Below are 21,340 nucleotides of genomic sequence, written 5' to 3' on the forward strand. Positions count from 1 at the left end.
ATATATATATATACGGCATCTGCCTTGCGTTTCATTCATCTAAATGGAAGCGCTTGATTTTGGAATAAAAGCATGTGGCAACTCTGAGCATGTGTCGGCCCCGTTTGTTCTTCGGATAAATTGGGGATTGGAGTGTATGTTTAATGCGGTATAGCAAGCACCGCTAACCGGCACGCCCTCCCGGTTTGGAGCTCCGCGCAAACTTGCTAAAAACTTTTGGTGTTGTATTTAACTACAGCGCGGCGCCCCCCCGTATGGCAAGGACACTCACCTGAGTTGAAATACCTGACGGGGAGAGAGGACGCAGTCGTGTGCTGCGTTAGGAGTTTGCCAGATGGGATTTTTCGAAACCATTGTTAATGCCGGGACTAAGTGCAAGCCCTTGCCAGCAGGACTGGGAAGCCATTTGGCGTTTCGAGTGAAGAGTCACTGCATTTTTTCACTCGCTATGGTATGCATCAAAACCCGACATGAACTTGATGGAAGCAGCGCTATGGGGAGGCTGGCTCAACGCACTACACCAATCAGAGCGGACTATCCTTTACTTTAACCAGCCCCCAAGTGTTACTACATTCACTGGAAGAAACGTGGCACTGAGGAAAGCCGACAGGCTGAAACGCGTCTGCCTTGCGTTTCATTCATCTAAATGGAAGCGCTTGATTTTGGAATAAAAGCATGTGGCAACTCTGAGCATGTGTCGGCCCCGTTTGTTCTTCGGATAAATTGGGGATTGGAGTGTATGTTTAATGCGGTATAGCAAGCACCGCTAACCGGCACGCCCTCCCGGTTTGGAGCTCCGCGCAGACTTGCTAAAAACTTTTGGTGTTTTATATATATATATATATATATATTATCTACTGGCGGTCGCCAGTAGATAGTTATAGTTAGGACCCTGTTTCCATAGGAAAACCGCAACATTCTATTTGGAATAACTTTGTCGCCGGTCGATGAATCCTCGCGAAATTTTCAAAATATGTGGGGCGCTACGCTCCGCTCCTACCCTGAAAGTCTCAGGGGGATTCGTCAAGCGGGGGCTGAGAAAAAAGGGGGGTCCCAAAACGCGTTTTTCCCATGCATTTTTCCATAGGACCTTTAGACACAGCTACAGCCCGAACGGCTGAACAGAGTTACTTGAAATTTGGCAGAGAGGTAGTCCTCAGGTCAAGGAAGTGCCTTTTGTAGGTCTGGTGTAAATATGTTCAGTAGTTCCTGAGAAAATAGCATTTAAATCAATATATATATCTGTGGCAGCTTACGGTGCGCTTACCGTGCGCTTACGGTAAGCTTACCGTACGCGTACGGTGACGTGCGCGAACGCGATTCTGATTGGCTGTTAGATCTTAGTAAACATTCGAATCGGTCGAAACCAGGAAGCGGCGGCCGCCATTTTCTCTCTCGCACTCTGAGGGAGGGAGGAAAAACAAAGGCAAAAAACATGTAAAGGGGCTGTTTAGACAGCTCCTAACCACCTAGCCTTGATGAAGGTGTCCCCAAAGAACCCCCAAGGCCAAAAAGTCAATTTTATTATTTTTTGAAAAATCGCCGATTACGCTTACCGTACGCGTACTGTAAAAATTATTTAAAAAAATAAAATTAGCCACACTCTCCACACCCCGTGTGCAAATGGTGCCCGAAGGTCATCATTAGTGCACGGCATAAATTTTTTAATGAAAATTTAAAAGATTATCCACACTCTCTCCACCCCGTTCGCAAATGGTGCGCGAAGGGCACCATTTGAGCATGGCATATGTAGATAATGAAAATGTAAAAGATCACCTTTCACAACGAAGCGCATAATATGTCCTCCATGTGCGCACGGTGCGTGAAGCGCATCGTGCACACATGGCCCATCCAGCATAACGTGGGCACGCGGTGCGCATAGTGCACCGCGTGCCCATCGTGCGTGCACAGCACTAACTGCGTAAAGTGGGCGCACGGTGCGCGAAGCGCACCACGTGCTCACTGTGCGCGCACGGAACGAACTGCGTTAAGTGGGCGCGCACGCCACGAATGGCGTAAAGTAACTTAGCATTTAAAAAAACGTACAAATTCACTGAAAAAACCATAGGTTTCACACACGTTATAGTTAGGAATTAGCATTTAAAAAACCTTGCAAATTCACTGAAAAAACCATAGGTTTCACACATGTTATAGTTAGCTGGACATTTTACTGATAAAAAACCAATGAAATTCCCCCGTTATAGTTAGTGCAGGCAACTATAACTCACGCGACCGCAATCCTCTGCTGATGACATATGTGTCTTTATGAAAAAAAAATATTTGTAATATATGTATAGCTAAAATTTAATGGAAGAAGACATGGGCAAATAAGTGTCTAAATACAGTATTAGCATCAGCAGAGGATTGCGGTCGCGTGAGTTATAGTTGCCTGCACTAACTATAACGGGGGAATTTCATTGGTTTTTTATCAGTAAAATGTCCAGCTAACTATAACATGTGTGAAACCTATGGTTTTTTCAGTGTATATATATATATATATATATTCAACCAACGCTGTAATCCCTCCTTCCTCGAATCACCAGCAACCACGGACACCGATGAGTTTCAAAACAGTCTTTAATCAGAGCATAAGGCAAAACAAGTTACTCTATGCGTTTCGGGATAACAATCCCTTGGTCACGAGTAAAGTGAAAGTCAACCAGGAAGTGTAATAAATAGTCATGTGATTTCCTTATGATAAACAAAGAAAACAGACTTAGAGGCTTCTCGTTACTTCACGGGGCCACTTTTTTCTTCAATGCAACTTTAACATGATTTAAATTCACAACTAATGCATTGCAAAAGTCAAGGTGGAAACCAATAGACTTTCGGAGCGATTAACAGTCACGCTAAGTAGCGTTTAAATTCAAAGAGCAAGTTATGGCAACAACAAGGAACATTAAACGCGCTGAAGCAGCGGACAGGATGTTTGACAATGCAGAGACTGTGGAGACAGTTGAAAACAGACCGTCAACAAGCAATGACATACCGACATCGAGTAAACGACAATTATGGGATCAATTGTGGAAGGCGTTAAAAACGGAGCAGAACAAATGGTGGGAAGCCACCACCCTACAAAAATACATCGACGTGGGTAGAATACCCAGAGGGTTACGTATCTTCATTACACCTACCTTCAGTGATCCCGATCCTGAATTGGTGAATGATTGGGCGAGCAACAACCATAACTGCTCAACCAACATGTTGACGTTATTGGTCAAATGCGCCAAGAAAGATTGTGAAAGATTGGCAGATACCATTGACAATTTAACTGAACAGATCAAAGCGCTCTGTGAACATGATGAATTCAAGAAAGAAATGGACAAAATGGAAAGAAATTTGGAAAAGATAGAGGATGACATCAAATTAAAAAAACAGAGAAAGTTTCAAAGAGATTTGGTAGATTACCAAAAAGGACAAATTCTAACCTTTGCAAAAAAATATGACCAACTTCGGAAAAATCCCCCCGTGGAGAGGCCAATGGTGGAGAACACTAACAGAGGAACTAATATACAAGAAGAACTAACAGACACTGAACCCCAAACTGACGGAAGTATCGCTAGTAGTAGTGAAGTCTCGAATATTTCTAATTTTGATGGGGCAAAAACCAGCATTTTAACAGAATTCAACATGATGGCCAAGGGGAGACAAACCAACAACAAACAAGGAAATGCACGAGGTCGTGGAAGAGGAAGCAAAGGCGCAAGAAGAGGAAACAAGCCAACACGGAAAGACACTATGAGCCCAGTGGGAAGTCGTACAAGGGGCCAAAGCAAGACGAAGTAATGGATAAGAAAACGGTAATCAATCTATCGGACAGAGTGCTTAGTGATTTTGAAGTAGAACTACTCTCCCTTGGACTCACCTTTTGTCCATCCAATGACTTCAATTACACGCAAAGTCGAATAGATCTTTTCCATTTTACCAGGAAATTACGTATAAAAAAATGGTTTGCTACCAAGGTTGAAACAAAAGTAAAAAACATAAGAGATAATCCAAGCACAGTGAGTATTAATGATGCCGAGTTACTTCATACAGCCAATGTTTTGGCTGGCATAGCAACGAATAACGATAATCCATTTTCCGATTTTGAGAACGATAATGTCATCCTTAATTTGAATGCTAGAAATCCTTTTAAACCAAAGTCCATTTTTTTGCCACAAATTAAAAACGATGCGATTGAGGTATTTGAGAGAGGAGTTACACAAGAGTTAATGAAACTTTCAAAGAATAAATGGTATGGGTGGAATAATGTTACGTCAACACAAAGAGATGCTATCAACAGTTTGAAAAACGATAACACCATAGTTATTAAAAAATCAGACAAAGGGGGAAATGTTGTTGTTCAATCATGGAAGAAATATATAGATGAAGTCTTGCAACAACTCGCAGACACTGAAAAATACCAAAGAAGTAATAGGATGGAGTATGAACATTCTATAAGATTGTTCCAGGCAAGCTTAGAGAAATGGAAAAAAGATGGGGTGTTAGAGAAAAATGAATTTGATTTTTTGATGTGTAAACATCCAAGATTACCAGCTCTATACCTATTACCTAAGATTCATAAAAATCCAACAGACCCTCCCGGAAGACCGATTATCTCTTCTAGAGGCAGCTGTATGGAAAACACTTCCAAATATGTCGATTTTTTCTTGCAACCTTTTGTCACAAAACTTCCATCATACATTAAGGACACGGGTCATTTTTTGAAAGTAATTGAAAATCTAGAGTGGAAAAAAGAATTTTCACTCCTATCCTTAGATGTTGCAAGTCTCTACACGTGTATACCACACAAGCTAGGACTTGCAGCATGCAAATACTATTTGAATGAAAGATCCATTTCATATTTCCGACACACTGAGATGCTTGTTAAAATGATGACTTCTTGTTTGACACAAAACTTTTTTATTTTTGACGGCAAAGTCTACAGACAATCCCTCGGTACTTCAATGGGGACTTGCTTTGCTCCTTGCTTTGCAGGTCTCTATTTGGGGTACTGGGAGGAAAAGGTTGTCAAAGAACATGAGGTTTTCAATGAAAAAGTAGTGAAGTGGGTAAGATACATAGATGACATCCTTTGCATTTGGAATGGCAGTGAGACCGAAGCAAATTTGTTTGTGGAGAGTCTCAATGATAATATTTTCAATCTTCATTTTACGAGTCAATGGTCACAAACTAACATTGAGTTTTTGGATCTTTCCCTTACCATCCAAAATGATAGCTTAAAAAGCTGTCTATTTAGGAAAAAAACAGCCGGGAATAGCCTTCTGCATGCACGTAGCTGTCACCCAAAACTTCTGTTAGACAGTATCCCTTTTGGAGAACTTCTGCGAGCTAAGCGCAACTGCAGCTCATTGGAAGATTATGAAAGGGAAGAAAAGGTGATGATTTTAAGATTTTTGGAAAGAGGATACTCCAAAACTGTTGTCAACAAAGCGAAGGCAGAAGTGGCTAAAAGATCAAGGGAATCATTATTAACCGATAAGGCTGAAAAAAATGATGAAGAGACAGAGAAAATTAGGTTCATCACCACCTACAATAATCAGGCCATAGATTTTCGCAAAAGCCTCAACACTTTTTGGCCAGTGTTACACACTGACAGTGACCTTTCAAAGAGTGTGGAAATGTTTCCACAGATCACGTACAGAAAGGCGAAATCATTAAAAGATACATTGTGCAGAGCCATTGAACCGACACAGGTTAACATTTTAGGGGTACAAGGTTTTTACAAATGCAGAAAATGTAAGGCATGTAAACATAGCAAAAACTGCAAAGAATGTATTCTTTCCCCAAACAACAAGCCCTACAAAATTTTGAAGCACACATCATGTAACACAGATTTTGCGGTTTATGCCCTTTTTTGTCCCTGTAAGAAAGCTTACATCGGCAGCACCATACATAAAGCTAAAAGTCAGGATTTTAGAACATCTTCGCGCTATAAAACATGGCGACAAACAATACCCTGTTGCACACCACTTCTTGAGTCACCACAGTCAGAACAGTGATTTGCTTAGTTTTTGTGTTCTTGACTCAATAAAGATTAATGAAAGAGGAGGCAATAGGGTTCAAGATCTTAGACGGTTGGAGTCTAAACTCATAATTCAGTATGGAACTCTGGCCCCCATTGGTCATAACTGTGACGAAGAATTGGCGGTGCACTTAGGGTAAAAGAATTCGTAGGTATTTTTGTCTAATCTTCGCAATCCCGTATTGTCTAATGAGAGTCAGCAGCTATTCATTTTACTAATGTAATTGCCAAAAATGTTTTAAATATTTTGTTATGTGTAAAGTTTCAGGGAATGTATTTTTAGTGATTCCTTTCGATCAGTGGGTGATTGATTTATTTGTTTTTTCTTGTAGATGCAAAACTTTGGTCTATTCTGGTGACGTACAGAAGATCTTGAGTATTTTTTATAAGCCCACTGGGGCAATAAGTATTAACTAAAGATGCATTGATTTATTATGGCATTTTGGTTAACATGCCGAGTAGGACAAAATTATGATGTAAAAAATTGAGATTATCGGCATTTGATATCAATGCCCACATGGGCCCTAATGGTCAATGTTGTGAACTATGTTTAAGTGAAACCACGGTTCAATTAGAACTGGTGTTTTAAGGTGTATGTTTAACCTTTATGATCCAAAAGGATGATAACTGCCATTTACTTTTCCTACAATGCACTATAGTATCAGTCTAAATCCATTTTGTTGCTCAGTTCTTCGCAATGCATTAGTTGTGAATTTAAATCATGTTAAAGTTGCATTGAAGAAAAAAGTGGCCTCGTGAAGTAACGAGAAGCCTCTAAGTCTGTTTTCTTTGTTTATCATAAGGAAATCACATGACTATTTAATACACTTCCTGGTTGACTTTCACTTTACTCGTGAACAAGGGATTGTTATCCCGAAACGCGTAGAGTAAGTTGTTTTGCCTTATGCTCTGATTAAAGACTGTTTTGAAGCTCATCGGTGTCCGTGGTTGCTGGTGATTCGAGGAAGGAGGGATTACAGCGTCGGTTGAATACTTAGAGGTTTGCCACCTCGCCGCGGACCACCATCACATGTGAGTGGGGGGAAGGCTAAAAGTAGCGTTTGCGCTACTGCTGCGGTGCTTGATATATATATATATATATATATATTATCTACTGGCGGTCGCCAGTAAATAGTTATAGTTAGGACCGAGTTCCCATGGGAAATCTGAAAATTCTATTTTGAATAACTTTGGCGCCGGTTGACTTATCTTCGTGAAATTTTCAAAACTAATGGGGCACTCCGCTCAGCTCCTACCCTGAAAGTCTCGGGGTGATTCGTCAAGCGGGGGCTGAGAAAAAAGGGGATCCCAAAACACGTTTTCCCCATGCATTTTCCCATAGGACCTTTAGTCGAAGGTACAGCCCGAACGGCTGAACAGAATTACTTGAAAGTTGGCAAAGAGGTAGTCCTCAGGTCAGGCATGTGCCTTTTGCTTAAATGGTGTAAATTCGTTCAGTAGTTCCTGAGAAAATCAAAAGTAAAATCACATATATATCTGGGCGGAGCCTAACCATACATCTCATCGTGAGATCTGATTGGCTGTCAGCACTTCATCCAAGAAGTCTTGGAACCAATATACATGATAGCACCTCATTAAAGAGCATTGCAGTTAATAGAAGGTTTTAAGACTTTAGTTACATTATAAATCATTTGTTGATGGTACCATACTCATTTTAGGAATTGTGGTGTGTTCTAATGCGATTTTACCATGTGAAAAGCCTTCTGCTGTGATATCATGAATCATGTTTGAGAAAAAACTATTTTCTCATGCTTTTCCCACAGAGGTTTGGAATGTGATCTATAAGCTAAACTGAGAGCATATTTTCTGTAAATTCACATTATCTTTCTCAGTCATGTGAGAATGAAGTCTGACATTCTCAGAAAAACATGTACATCCAACAAGGGCAGAGACTGTCAGTTGATTCCTTTGTGTTCTACTGCAGCTTCCCAGAGGGTTCTAAAGAACAACTAGAGCACTAACAGTCCTACTTATGACAAACGTATGGCACACTTGAAGCCTTCTTGGTTGGAATAAAGTGGTAACTCTTAAAACATTTAATTTAAAAAGGAACAAAATGAGGGGGTTCATTTTGCCATGGAAAGTATGATTAATGCTGCAGAAAGAAAAATTAGGGCACATTTTGAGTGACTTCTCAAATCCTCTTCTATTTCATTAAAAAATTCTGACATGCAGACTGAAACATGCACTTTGAATACCAGCAGCAGACTTCCCTGGTGAGCAGTAGTTTTACTACAGTGATCTAATGAGCAACTAGAGTGCTAACATTCAGAATTTATGGCAAATGTGTCACACATCTGAATGCCTTCTTGATGGAACTAAAATAAAAAAACGGAAAGTATTCCCAGGAGACGGCAGTAAATGAGGAAATTAGGAAACTTCATAATAAATAAATCTCCCAAGATGGCCACCAGAGACAAAAGAGCCCAAATACAGCCCAAATATCACCCAGATGTAGCCCACATGTAGCTCAATGACAGAAGTGTGCAAAACACTTATTTTTTGTGTATTTGCAGTTTTATATAGTGCAGACTTGTCAGGTATTGGAGTGCTTTACATGAGCATTGGTTACATCACACAAGATCAAATTCATTTAGGTTGTAGACATGGGGAGATTAAGTGATTTGATCACAATCACAGAATGTTGAGCTGAAGCAGAAACTCCAACCTGGTTCCCCAGTTGCACAGTCTGCAGCTCTGGAAGTAACACCACATCCTCTCGCCAAGGTGCAACATTTAATCAAGTGGTCAACTGGATAAAAAAACATAAAGATTAAAAATAATTTAAAAGTTCTTTGTCGCTATTTGAAAACTCAGAAAATATGTCCTCATTTTTAGTTTTTTAGAGCACTAACCATAATTTTGATACAAATAAGACCCTCTCATATATGTAATTTCTAAAGGAAATACTCTAGGTATTACAGTATTGATTACATCAAGATGACGTCAGGCGTTCCACACTTAAATATAGAATGTTAGCAATCTAGTTGTTCATTGGGATACTGTTGAGAGGCAGAGGCCAGGGGCACGGACTCTGAAAATTGAAGGCAGGTAGGAGAGTGCAGAGGCAACAATTTGACCACACTAGGCAGGCAGGAAGGGCAGTGGCAGCAGAACAGACTATGGAGGGCAGTGGAAAGGGGGGCAGGGGCAACAAACCAACAATACAGGACTGGCAAGAGAGGCTGTGGCAATATAATAGACCATTGTGGGCAGAAGGAAGAGGCAATGGTAGTACAACCATACATTCCAAGAGACCCGTTTCAGCCAGGAAACGTCCAATGTTTTTAAGCTCAAATTGGCTTTAATTGATCTGTCTCCTGTCTACAATCTCCTCTTTTTCAATGTAACTCAAAGAGGAAAATCAATACTCCAGTTTTTTTTTCAAAATCTCCCTCTTACCAAGTTCAAAATGTTCGCAAGTATGGTACATTGAATCATGGTAGGCAGGAGGAATTGGGGTAGTGACATGGACTCGGATAACAGAGGACAGGATGGACATGGAGAGGTGCACCAAACTGACCCTACAGGGCAGGCATCAGGGTTTGCATCAGCACAATACACCACACAGTGCATGTGGGACGGGATTGCAGCACAACAATCCATAGAAAGCAATAGGGAGGGGACAGGACCATGCACATGGACAACAGAGAACAGATGGGAAGGAGGCAATGGTAGCTAGCTGACCATAATGGACAGACAGGAGAGCAAGCTGCAGCATAACAGACCATAAAGGGCAGGAGGGACGGATCAGGGGCATTACAATGGAACAGACAAGCTAGGAGGGAGGGAATAGGGGGTCTGCACATGGAAACAGAGGGCTGGGGGCAAGGTGGCAGGGCAGGAGCAGCAAGATGACCATGGAGGTCAGGCAGGATGAGCACTAGAAACAAGACACACCATGGAGCGCAACAATGAGACTATGGCGGCATACACACAGACCATGGAGGGAAGGTGGGAGGGGGTCAGGGGCAGCTAGATGACCACACAGGGAAGGTGGGAGGGGCCATGGCAGCACAGAAGACCATGCATGGCAAGCGGGAGGCTTTGGTGGCAGCACAATGGCTATGATGGGCAAGAAGGAGGATGCAGGGGCATGCACAAAGGACCATGGAGGGTAGAAGGGAGGGTCAGGACCTGGGCACAGACAAGAGAGTTCAGGGGAAGGGGTCTCACAACAGACCGCGTGGGGCAGGCAGGAGGAGCAGTTGCAGCACAACAGATCAGGGAGGGCAGAAGGGTGTGGCAGTAAAATGGACCATGGAGGACAGGAGGAAGGGGATAGGGGCATGGCATGTGGACAGGCAGGGTGGAGGTGGCAGGGACAGGTTACAGTCATCTGACAATGCTAGGCAGGTGGGAGGGGAGTGGCAGCTCAACAGAACACTCAGAGTAGATAGGAGTGGCAGGTCCATGGAACATAGTGGGCAAAAAGGATGGAACAGGGGCATCCACAAAGACATCGGAGGGCAGGGGGGAGGAGAATAGGGGCAGCAAGCTAAGCACAGAGGCTAAGCAGGAGGTCAATGATGGACCATAGAATTGGGCAATGGAGGGCAGGAGGAGTGGACTGGTACATCATGCTAAATGGAGGGCAGTGGCAGCACATCAGACCATGCATGGCAGGAGGGAGGAGGCTTGTCCATGGATTCAGACAACAGAGGATAGGGAGGAGGTGGATGGGGCAGCAAGCTAACTGTTCAGAGAAGGTGGGTATTAGGAACTTTATTGTTTTTAAAATGTGTGTCTGTGCGAACTACTTAAGATATGAACAAGTATGCAGCATAATTTCACTTTTATTCAGGAAGAAGAGGACGTTTGTGACTGTGACTCCGGGCTCACTTGGCAGAAACACCCCCTGACCCTCCACCCCCATCGGAAAATGTAATGCCCGTGAAAAGGGTAGGTGGACGCAGTGTTATATAGAACATAGTCCTGAGAGCACGATTGAAAATGAAAACTAGATGTAGTATATGGTATAAACTATGCACCAAAAAGTGTGATTTAAGATGAACCGGGGCGTGAAATATAATATGCAATACATTGTGCGCAATGACCGATTCATTGGAGAGCGCGTGATAGCACAGGCACTAGCGCGTGCTATGCGATATGCACCTTGGAGTGTAATATGCACAGGGCAGTGTTGTGTAACATAACTAGTCTCTAAAGTTGTAATATAAAATATGTGCTGGGGAGTGTAACGTTGCATATGCACTGTGACAAAGATATGGATCCCAGATTGTAATATGTATGGCAGAGCACTGTGCCTTATAACATACACATCGAGGAAGGCACGTTAGATGGGGCAATATAACCCGTGTGGCATGACATATTCACGGAGTGGTGTTACAGTGCACATGGGCTAGAGAGTGTCATAGCATACGCACTAGCTGGTGGAATACAACACAGAGGTGTGAGGCACTCGGCGGGCACTGGTGGGTGTAACACAGCATTGGGCTCAGCCAGGAGCACGCTGTGACTCTCAAGTGAGGTTCGTCTCCTTTCCAGAGAGTAAAATAAAAAGTATTACACATCCGGCGGTGGATGTGTTTTTTATTAACCATGAGGGGGGTTTCTTGCATAGTTTGGTCGAATTTTTGTCGAATCCCCTTTGAATGGTTTGGTGTGCGTGTATATTAAATGTGCCCGTCAATAGCTACCCATGTTCGTATAAATAAACGTCAAGGGTGTCTACTTGGAGAGTACCCACCGGCGGGGGCGCCGGGATTAGGCACGGTAGGGCGTCAGACACGTCAGAGCTTCACTAGCGGTGTAAATACATTCCATGTGGATTCATTCTATGCATAGTCGCCTTTTAATGAATATCACGCATATTGTCATGGTGATAGGTACATACGGTTTGTCCAGCATGTCCTAGGTGTTTCTATAAATATATATATTTTTAAAATAATAAAAAACAAAGGCCGGCCCTGGGGGATGGGGTCCCCGTAGCCATATGTGGCCCGAGGAGGGGGGAAACGCAGCCCCCTCCTAAAGATTTTAAATTTAAAAAAGACCATGACCCGGGGGGTGGGTTCCCTGGGGCCGATTAAGGCCTTGGGAGGGCCAAATTAATTTTTTTCAACAAAAAAAATTAGGGTGCAGGCCCTGGGGGATGGGGTCCCCAGGGCCAGTAAATTAGAAAAAGAAGGGGGGCCACACAGCCCTCCTTCTTAAAAAAATAAAATAAATAAAAGACTGGCATCGCGCTGGAGGCCACGCCCCCTCCTTGCAGCACTCTGCAAACGCGCCCTCTGGCCAGTTGTAAGTTGGGGAATTAATTCCCCTTCTATACTGAGGGTCCCTGAGGGCCAACTAGCCCATTAGGTATCTCCAGTGTGCGCCAGGGAGCTGCGTTGCAGACAGGTGTTCTGAGGCCACGCCCCTTTTTACACCTCTATGCAACGCAGCTCTGTGGTGCTTACTGGAGGTACCTAGTGGGCTAGTTTGACCCTAGGGACCCTTAGGATTCAAGGGGACTTAATCTTTCAACTTAGAACGGCCACAGGGCCCGTTTACACAGTGGTGAAGGGAGGGGATGGGGCCTGAGGTGACGTGTGCAAACACGCCCTGTGGCACGTTTTAAGTTGGGGAAATAATTCCCTTTCAATCCTGAGGGACCCTGGGTGCCAACTAGCCCACCAGGTGCTTCCAGTAAGTGCCACTACTCTGCGTTGCAGAGAAGTGGTGCAGGCAGTGCCCCTTTTTACACCTCTCTGCAATGGCGCTTACTGGACGTACCTAATGGGCTATTTTGCCCCTAGGGATCCTCAGGATTCAAGGGGACTTAATCTCCCACTTTTTACACCTCTCTGCAACGCAGCTCTGTGGCGCATACTGGAGGTACGTAGTGGGCTAGTTGGACCCTCAGGATTCAAATGAACTTAATCTCCCAACTAAAAACGGCCACAGGGCGGGTTTACACAGTGGTGAAGGGAGGGGACGGGGCCTGAGTTAACGTGTGCAAACAAGCCCTGTGGCGCGTTTTAAGTTGGGGAAATAATTCCCCTTCAATCCTGAGGGACCCTGGGGGCCAACTAGCCCACCAGGTGCTTCCAGTAGAGGTGGTCTAGGCCGTGCCCCTTATTACATCTCTCTGCAACGCAGCTCTGTGGCGCTTACTGGAGGTACTTAGTGGTCTAGTTGGACCCTAGGGACCCTCAGGGTTCAAAGGGACTTAATCTCCCAACTTCAAACGGCCACAGGGCGTGTTTACATAGTGGGGAAGTGAGGGGACGGGGCCTGAGGTGACATGTGCAAACACGCCCTGTGGCGCATTTTAATAGGTAGTTTTAATCCCCTGCCCTATTATATACTAGGGGCTTACAGAGGAGGTCATGCTGATCACAGGGGGACCCCAACGCATAGTGTTCCCTAGTGTATGTAGGTGTTTTCACTGTATTCTGAGTGTCTTTTAACATAGCACTGGCTTTAGGACTGGTTAGTCAGACTCAGTTACCACCAGTATCCGTCTGAAAAAGTTGAGGGTACAGGATGATTTTGCAACAAGGCTTCTTTCTGCTCTTCTGTTTGTTCTTTCTGCACATTATCCTTCTTCCTGCACTTTTCTTCGTCTTTGAGGACTTCTGTTGCTTCTTTCTGCATTTCTTTTTTTTCTTTCTGTTCGTTTTTTCTTCTTTCTTCACATGTCCTATCTCTGTAGACATAGTTAGAAATTAGCATTTAAAAAACCTTTGAAATTCACTGAAAAAACCATAGATTTCAGGCACGTTATAGTTAGGAATTAGCATTTAAAAAACCTTAGAAATTCACTGAAAAAAACATAGGTTTCAGGGGCGTTATAGTTAGCTGGACTTTACACTCATACAAAACCATTGAAATTCCCCCGTTATAGTTAGTTCAGCTAAGTATAACTCGCGCGCCCGCAATACACTGCTGATTACGTCACATATTACATCACTCATGACATGGTCAGTGACATCACTCATGACATCACTGATGACATCTCAAATGACATCACTAATGGCATCACTGATGACATCATCCTTTTGATAGAGTGGCAGACCTCCTCTTCCCCTAATATAACCTTTGATACACACATTCAAAAATAGACACTACAATGTTCAAAACAATGGACATACCAATACCAGTTACAACAACCTATTCAGTAATTCTAAGATCCACATACACATCCAGTCATTCACCTACAGTCCTATACAGTCACTCATACATGTACTCACTCATCATATGTACTCACACACCTATACATCCTGTTCCACAACGCCACTCATCCATAGAGTTACTCATACACATAGTCACTCATGCTAATAAAGAATCAAACATCCATTTACTTGCGTATACAGTTATACACACACCACCACACTTACTTCTACAGAAACTTACACTTACTTAGTCTTTTAAACAATCACTTATAGAAACACATACTTATTCATACAGGAACTCTTTCAATCTCTCACTCTCACATATACTCACTTATATACACCAATAGTCACATATACTAGTTTAAAACATATGTAGTTACTCATAAAGACACTATTGAGACAGTCTATCACTCACTAACACACCCATGCACACACTCATCCACCCATACAGTCCTGCACACATGCTGTCTTCAACACATACAAACAGTGAGTCGCTCATTCATGCACCTATGCACTACGTAATACCCCCCACCGAACCATACAGACACTCATACTGATACTCAAAAAACCAACTAATAACCTATATAGACACTCATGTAGCTACTCACCAACCCATGCAGCCACTTATACACAAAGTGAGAGACTGATACAGATATTTACACATTTAAACATTACTCACTAAGCCATGTATTCACTAAGATACACTTAATCAGTCAGTTATACAATCAATTTTTCAAAAACAAATCATCCATTTAGACACTTATATACCCATTTATTCTTCCATCGACCTTGAGATATACATATATAAAACATATGTAATTTTCAGAAAAACACACATTCACTGGATGATGTCATCAGTGATGTCATTTGAGATGTCATCAGTGATGTCATGAGTGATGTCACTGACCATGTCATGAGTGATGTAATATGTGACGTCATCAGCAGTGCATTGCGGGCGCGCGAGTTATAGTTAGCTGAACTAACTATAACGGGGGAATTTCAATGGTTTTGTATGAGTGAAAAGTCCAGCTAACTATAACGCCCCTGAAACCTATGGTTTTTTCAGTGAATATATATATATATATATAATATATATATTCACTGAAAAAACCAAAGGTTTCACGGACGTTATAGTTAGGAGTTGGCATTTAAAAAAACTTAGAAATTCATAGGTTTCGGGGCGTTATAGTTAGCTGGACATTTCCCTTGTACAAAACCCTAGAAATTCCCCAGTTATAGTTAGTTCAGCTAACTATAACTCGCGCCCCCGCAATGCACTGCTGATGATGTCACATATTACATCACTCATGACATGGTCAGTGACATCACTGATGACATCACTGATGACATCTCAAATGACATCACTGATGACATCACTGATGAGGTCATCCATGTGATAAATTAGTGCATCTTCTCACACCCTAATATAACCTTTGATACGCCGACTCAAAATTTCAGACGGCCATTTTGAAAACCATAGATACTCCAATACCAATAACTACATACCCACTCATTGACTCTTAGGTCTACATACACCTCCACTCACTCACCTGTACAGTCACTCATACTTACAGTCACTCCGTACAGGACTATCCTATGCATTTATACACCTATATAGACACTCATACACCGCCAATCATCCATTGAGGTACTGACACACCTAGTCAGTCATGCAAATAATTAAACACAGTCCAATTTACTCACCTATACAGTTAAACACACTCAAGTTCACTTACTCATAACAATACTAACAAATTCTGACACTCTTATACAATTACTGATACAAGCACACACTCATCCATACAGCCACTCCCGCAATCACACACTCTCACATATACATAGTTATATACTCTTACACACATATACACTGCGTTTCACATATGTAGTTACTGACACATGTACAACTGAGATATACATTCAATCACTAACACACCCATTATACACTCACCCAACCATACAGTCCATCACAGTTGCACTCTTAAAACCATGCACCCATAGAAACACCCACTCACACATCTATGCACAGAGTCACACACACCCTACCCACACAAACACTCAGGCACCCATACAGATACTCAGACAACCAATCAATAACCCATATAGACACTCATATGGCTATTCACAAAACCATGCAGCCACTTATACACCAACACACAGACACATACAGACATTCACACAGTTTAGTCACTAGTCTGCAGTAAGATACATTTAATGACTCACTTATAGAGTCAGTTACGCACCTATAAAATCATCCATTCACACACTTGTACACCCACTCATTCTTCAACAGGCCTTTCCCTATATATATTAAACATATTAAAACTTTACAGAAACACAGACTCACTGGATGACGTCATCAGTGATGTCATCAGTGATGTCATTTGAGATGTCATCATTGATGTCATCAGTGATGTCACTGACCATGTCATGAGTGATGTAATATGTGACGTCATCAGCAGTGCATTGCGGGGGCGCGAGTTATAGTTAGCTGAACTAACTATAAAAGGGGAATTTCTAGGGTTTTGTACGAGGGAAATGTCCAGCTAACTATAATGCCCCTGAAACCTATGTTTTTTTCAGTGAATTTCAAAGGTTTTTTAAATGCCAATTCCTAACTATAACGTGTATGAAACCTATGGTTTTTTCAGTGAATTTCAAAGGTTTTTTAAATGCTAATTCCTATCTATAACTTATCTCTAAAGATATCATGTTTAATGATTTTCATTGGATTTCTATATTTTTCAAATTCAGTGTGTTAATTTCATTAATTATGTTTTTTTGAAATTCTTTTTTAACACTATTTTTTTAACCTATTTTGTCATTTAAATATTTTCAAAATTAAAAAATATTATATGTTTTTATTGGGTTTTTCAAACATATTTTTTTTATATTTGTAAAAATATTTTGTAACTATATGTTCAAAACTTTATTAAAAAAAAATGTTCCCATGTTTTTTGGATCCGCGCACCCTATGCGCACCGTTATCGATCCCTACGCGATAGCATCCGTGCATGGTATGCGTTGGGTACGTGTTTAGTGCGCGATCGCAATGCGACCAGTATGCGACTCCCAGCCTATACGCGACATGTTCGATGTATGTAACGCGACGTTTACGCGCTTCCGCGATGCGTCATCTGCGTCTATGACGCAGTAGGTGCGCGGATCCCGCGAAATATTTAACATTTTAAAAAACCTATATATGTATTTCATGTGAATATTAATTGAAGACAAACTCTAAACTAGTCTTAAAAGTAATATATTTTTACATCTAATCCTATATTTCTTTTTAATTCAATTTAGCGGATGCGCGCTGGGTGCTTGATGCGTAAGCGCAGGGTGCGCGGATCCCATGTGACCTGCAAAAAAAGAGATTTGATTGGTTCATTACACTTCCTGTTCTAACTATTGAAAGACCCCAGCCAATTCAATCATTCTTCTTTGACCTTCTTTGGAGGACCATCTCTTTGCAGAGAAGAAGATTTTTTTAGACTAAGTTTACACTTAGCTCTAACTTTTTTCAACCAAAAATGGCTTCAGGGCAGCAGGCATCACCTGCATCTCCTCATACATCTGAGGATGAATTTTTGGAGGAGACACCACGCACACCACGTTTTTCATCTGTGGTGTGGACATTTTTTACTTTTCCCGAAGGGCAAACGAAGACCAATGCCACCTTGGTCACGTGCAAGATTTGCAAAAGAGTGCAAGGGGATCCTAACAAGAAATACTCTTGCGGGACAGCTAGTATGATGAAGCACCTGAGGACCCTTCATCCTAACAATCTTGCACAAGAAGAATGCTGACGGATGAGAGACACTCCTGCTCCTGCGCCTTCCACCTCATCGCAGCAGAGCACTTCAAGAGTGCATCCATCAGCCCAAAATTTGGACATCCGTCCTCAATTTCAAGTTTTTAAAAGTGCTCTGCACTAAGTGCAATGCGACTTTGTGCTACGGTGAGCAGTCGATCGATCTGATCTGCCGCCGGCAAGAAAGTCACAATTGTTAGGTTTTTTTTTTGTTCCCTGAAGTTCATTGTTTGGTTCCTCCTGGTTTTTTTTTTTTGCAGAAAACCAAAAAAAATTAAAAATTGTTCAGAAAACCCCCAAAACATATAAAAGAAGAAAGAAGAAAAAAAAAGTTCTTCTAAGAACTAACTTTCCTGGTTTAAAAAAAGAGCTAAATTTCTTTGTTAGTGTGTGAAAGTTTAGATGAATGTATGCGTAGTACGTAATTGACTGAATGAATGCATTAGTAGCGCATGGTGAATGTATAAGTGCAGAACTATGAGGAAGTGCTGCAGCATCACACAGTAACCTCTTTAACTGCAGTGTGCTGTAGTACTTCCGAAGCACAGAGATGCAACATATGTACATAAATATGTTGCAAATCATTGTTTCTCTCTGCACGGCTGCTTAAACTGCAACCATGTGGTGACACAGGCACCCTTGCACCATAGTGCAAGGATATCTGTGTCATGTGCTGTTTGTTTTTCTGTAGGAAGACACACCTTCCTGCACAAAAACAATCAGAAAACACATTTTTCTCCTTCAATGTATGCTGAACATTTTAGCATGCATTGAAGATGTAAAAATGTGGAGAAATGAAAATAATTCTCCTTGTTGTGCTTTCCTACACCAATTTTAGAATGGTGCAGCATTCACATACATATCCAGATTTATGATTTCTGATAAATCTAGAGATGTGTCTTGTTCTATGAGTATTCAGTGCAATCATGCACAACAACACGTATAGAACACCCTTTCAACGCAAAGCGGTGTGTATGATGATGTTGTATTTACATGGAGTAGAAAAAGTGCACAGAGTGCCTTTTCCTCTCTTTGTAAATATGAAAGACTGTCTTGCGCAATAACTATGTTACAAAAAGTGACATATTTCTGTTTTTAAAATTGCTTGCGAATGATAGAAGTTAAGCACAGAGTTTTGTCTGCAAAGATGCTCAAAGAAGAATGATTGAAATGATTGCGGTCCTTCAATAGGTACAATGGGAAATATTATGAACCCCTCAAATCTCTTTTTTTGCAGGTCACATGATATCTGATTATGGTCAGATTTTAAAACTACATAGGTATAAACAGAGTGTTTTTAGAAACGTGTTTCAACTTTGTAGCTTCTTGCAGACCTCCTCAGTCTGCATATTGAGACTTAGTTAAACTTACCTTCACAGTAATAGGAATAAAAAATGGTAGACATTTTTTCCTTATTTTCATTGCAATCTAAATTGATATAAATTGCTTATTTTAAAATTTGGATCTGTGAAAGAAAAGAAAAAAAATTATAACATGTAATAATACATTTTTTACAACACAGCTTAATTTCCACAAAGTAATTTGTTTGCCTTTTTTGCTGTTCTCAGAATATATTGAATTTCACTATAAATAGTGATTTCAATCGTACTCATCACTTAACAGCGGGCAAAAAAAACCAAGCAGAAAGATTGTTAAAAAAAACCAACATGCTATTCTCAGTAAAATACCAGAAAATACAAATCACACATATATGAAATGCTTACGGCTTACAAAATTTTATAACTTTAACTTATAAAACTGTAAATATTGCCGCTTTAAAATATTCACCGAATCAATGACCACCAAAAAGTCCATAATTCAAAAATATACCTTTCCCTGAGGCCAAATGGTATTTTTGCACTCCTTCTTTATGTAAATTGTCCAATGGTAGTCCTATTAAATTATAATAATAAATTAAATTCCTCAGAGAATGAATTATCTTCCTAAAACTTTGATCTTTAAAAATATTAGGTAGGAATTTTGTAATTCCCTAGGCAAACATTGTTTAAAACCAACTGAGAATCATTACAAAGTGTCCAGCCTTTGTCACATTTTAGATAGGCAGTGTAATGTCCAGATGTGGTGGAAGGACCATCATGGAAAATTATAGCAATTGCTACAAAAGTCCTTCCTGATATTGATAGTTGTGCTGCTACAAATTGCTTTATTAAAGTATCCAATTTTCTTCTGTCAGCTGTACAACGTTGCATCATTAAAATTATGTATTTTCCATATTTTGTTAAGAATAATGTGGATAACATTTCTGATTTACATTGCCTACACTCCATGTTTTGATTTGCACCTTTAACTAATTTATTGAAAGACACTGATTTACAGTCTGGTAATGTTAAATACAGAAATCTCTCAGTGTCTACATTGGTACTACATGTATATATGCAATTTTCACAATCATGTTCCCATTTGTAAGAAAGGCCAAAAATATTTTCTATTTCTACACCTTCATTTTCAAAAATGGTAAGCATATACATTAAGAATTCCTGAGCATCTTGTTGGATATTTTGTGAAAATTATGTAGAACCAGAACACACAGCCAAAACACTACGAACATCTGAAACAGATTGTATTTTACTTGTATCTGTTGTCAATTTTTCATAAACAGAATGCAACAGAGAACAAAATCTTTTTTGCCGATTCTACATAATTTGTTCTCGCAAACCTTCCAGATAAAAAACAACATTGACCACTACATTAGCATAGCAGTTGACACCTGAACTATTTTCAAACTGATAACCAACAATCTCTTCAACAGTGTCCAATTTCTTTTTACCTGCAATCACAACATTATCTTGTTCTTTTCCCTTCTTGACATCTTCAGTACAGATATTCTCAAACCTTCTTTTTCGACCAACCACACACTTTTCAAATACAGGATATTGACCTAAATTGGGAGCATACACCCTTCTTAACCTATTATACTCTTTTACACAGTTTGCATCTGCAGTAACCTTCGGCTCTTCAAAATCAATCAAAAACAAACCAGATAATGTTCTGACTCGTGACAAAGCAACATATGCCATACCCTCTTTAAAAACGGTAGATCCTATGTTCACCAACGCACTGTCTACACTTGATCCTTGAGATTTATGAATAGTCACTGCATATGCCAGAGAAAATGGAAATTGTTTCCTACGGACATATAAATCTTTAACAAGCAAAAAAGAATTGATCAACGACCAATTTCTTTAACATCATCAATCTGATCAAATTTAATTTTTTTAAATTCAATTCCTTCTTTTTTCTGATAATTCAGAAAATCCACCACTTTACCCATTGCACCATTAACTAAACCTTTCTCTACATCCAAATTATGCCTTAAAATTACCCGACAGTTTACACACG

This window comes from Triturus cristatus, chromosome 4_2 (genome assembly GCF_964204655.1).
Source record: "Triturus cristatus chromosome 4_2, aTriCri1.1, whole genome shotgun sequence".
Lineage (NCBI taxonomy): Eukaryota > Metazoa > Chordata > Amphibia > Caudata > Salamandridae > Triturus > Triturus cristatus.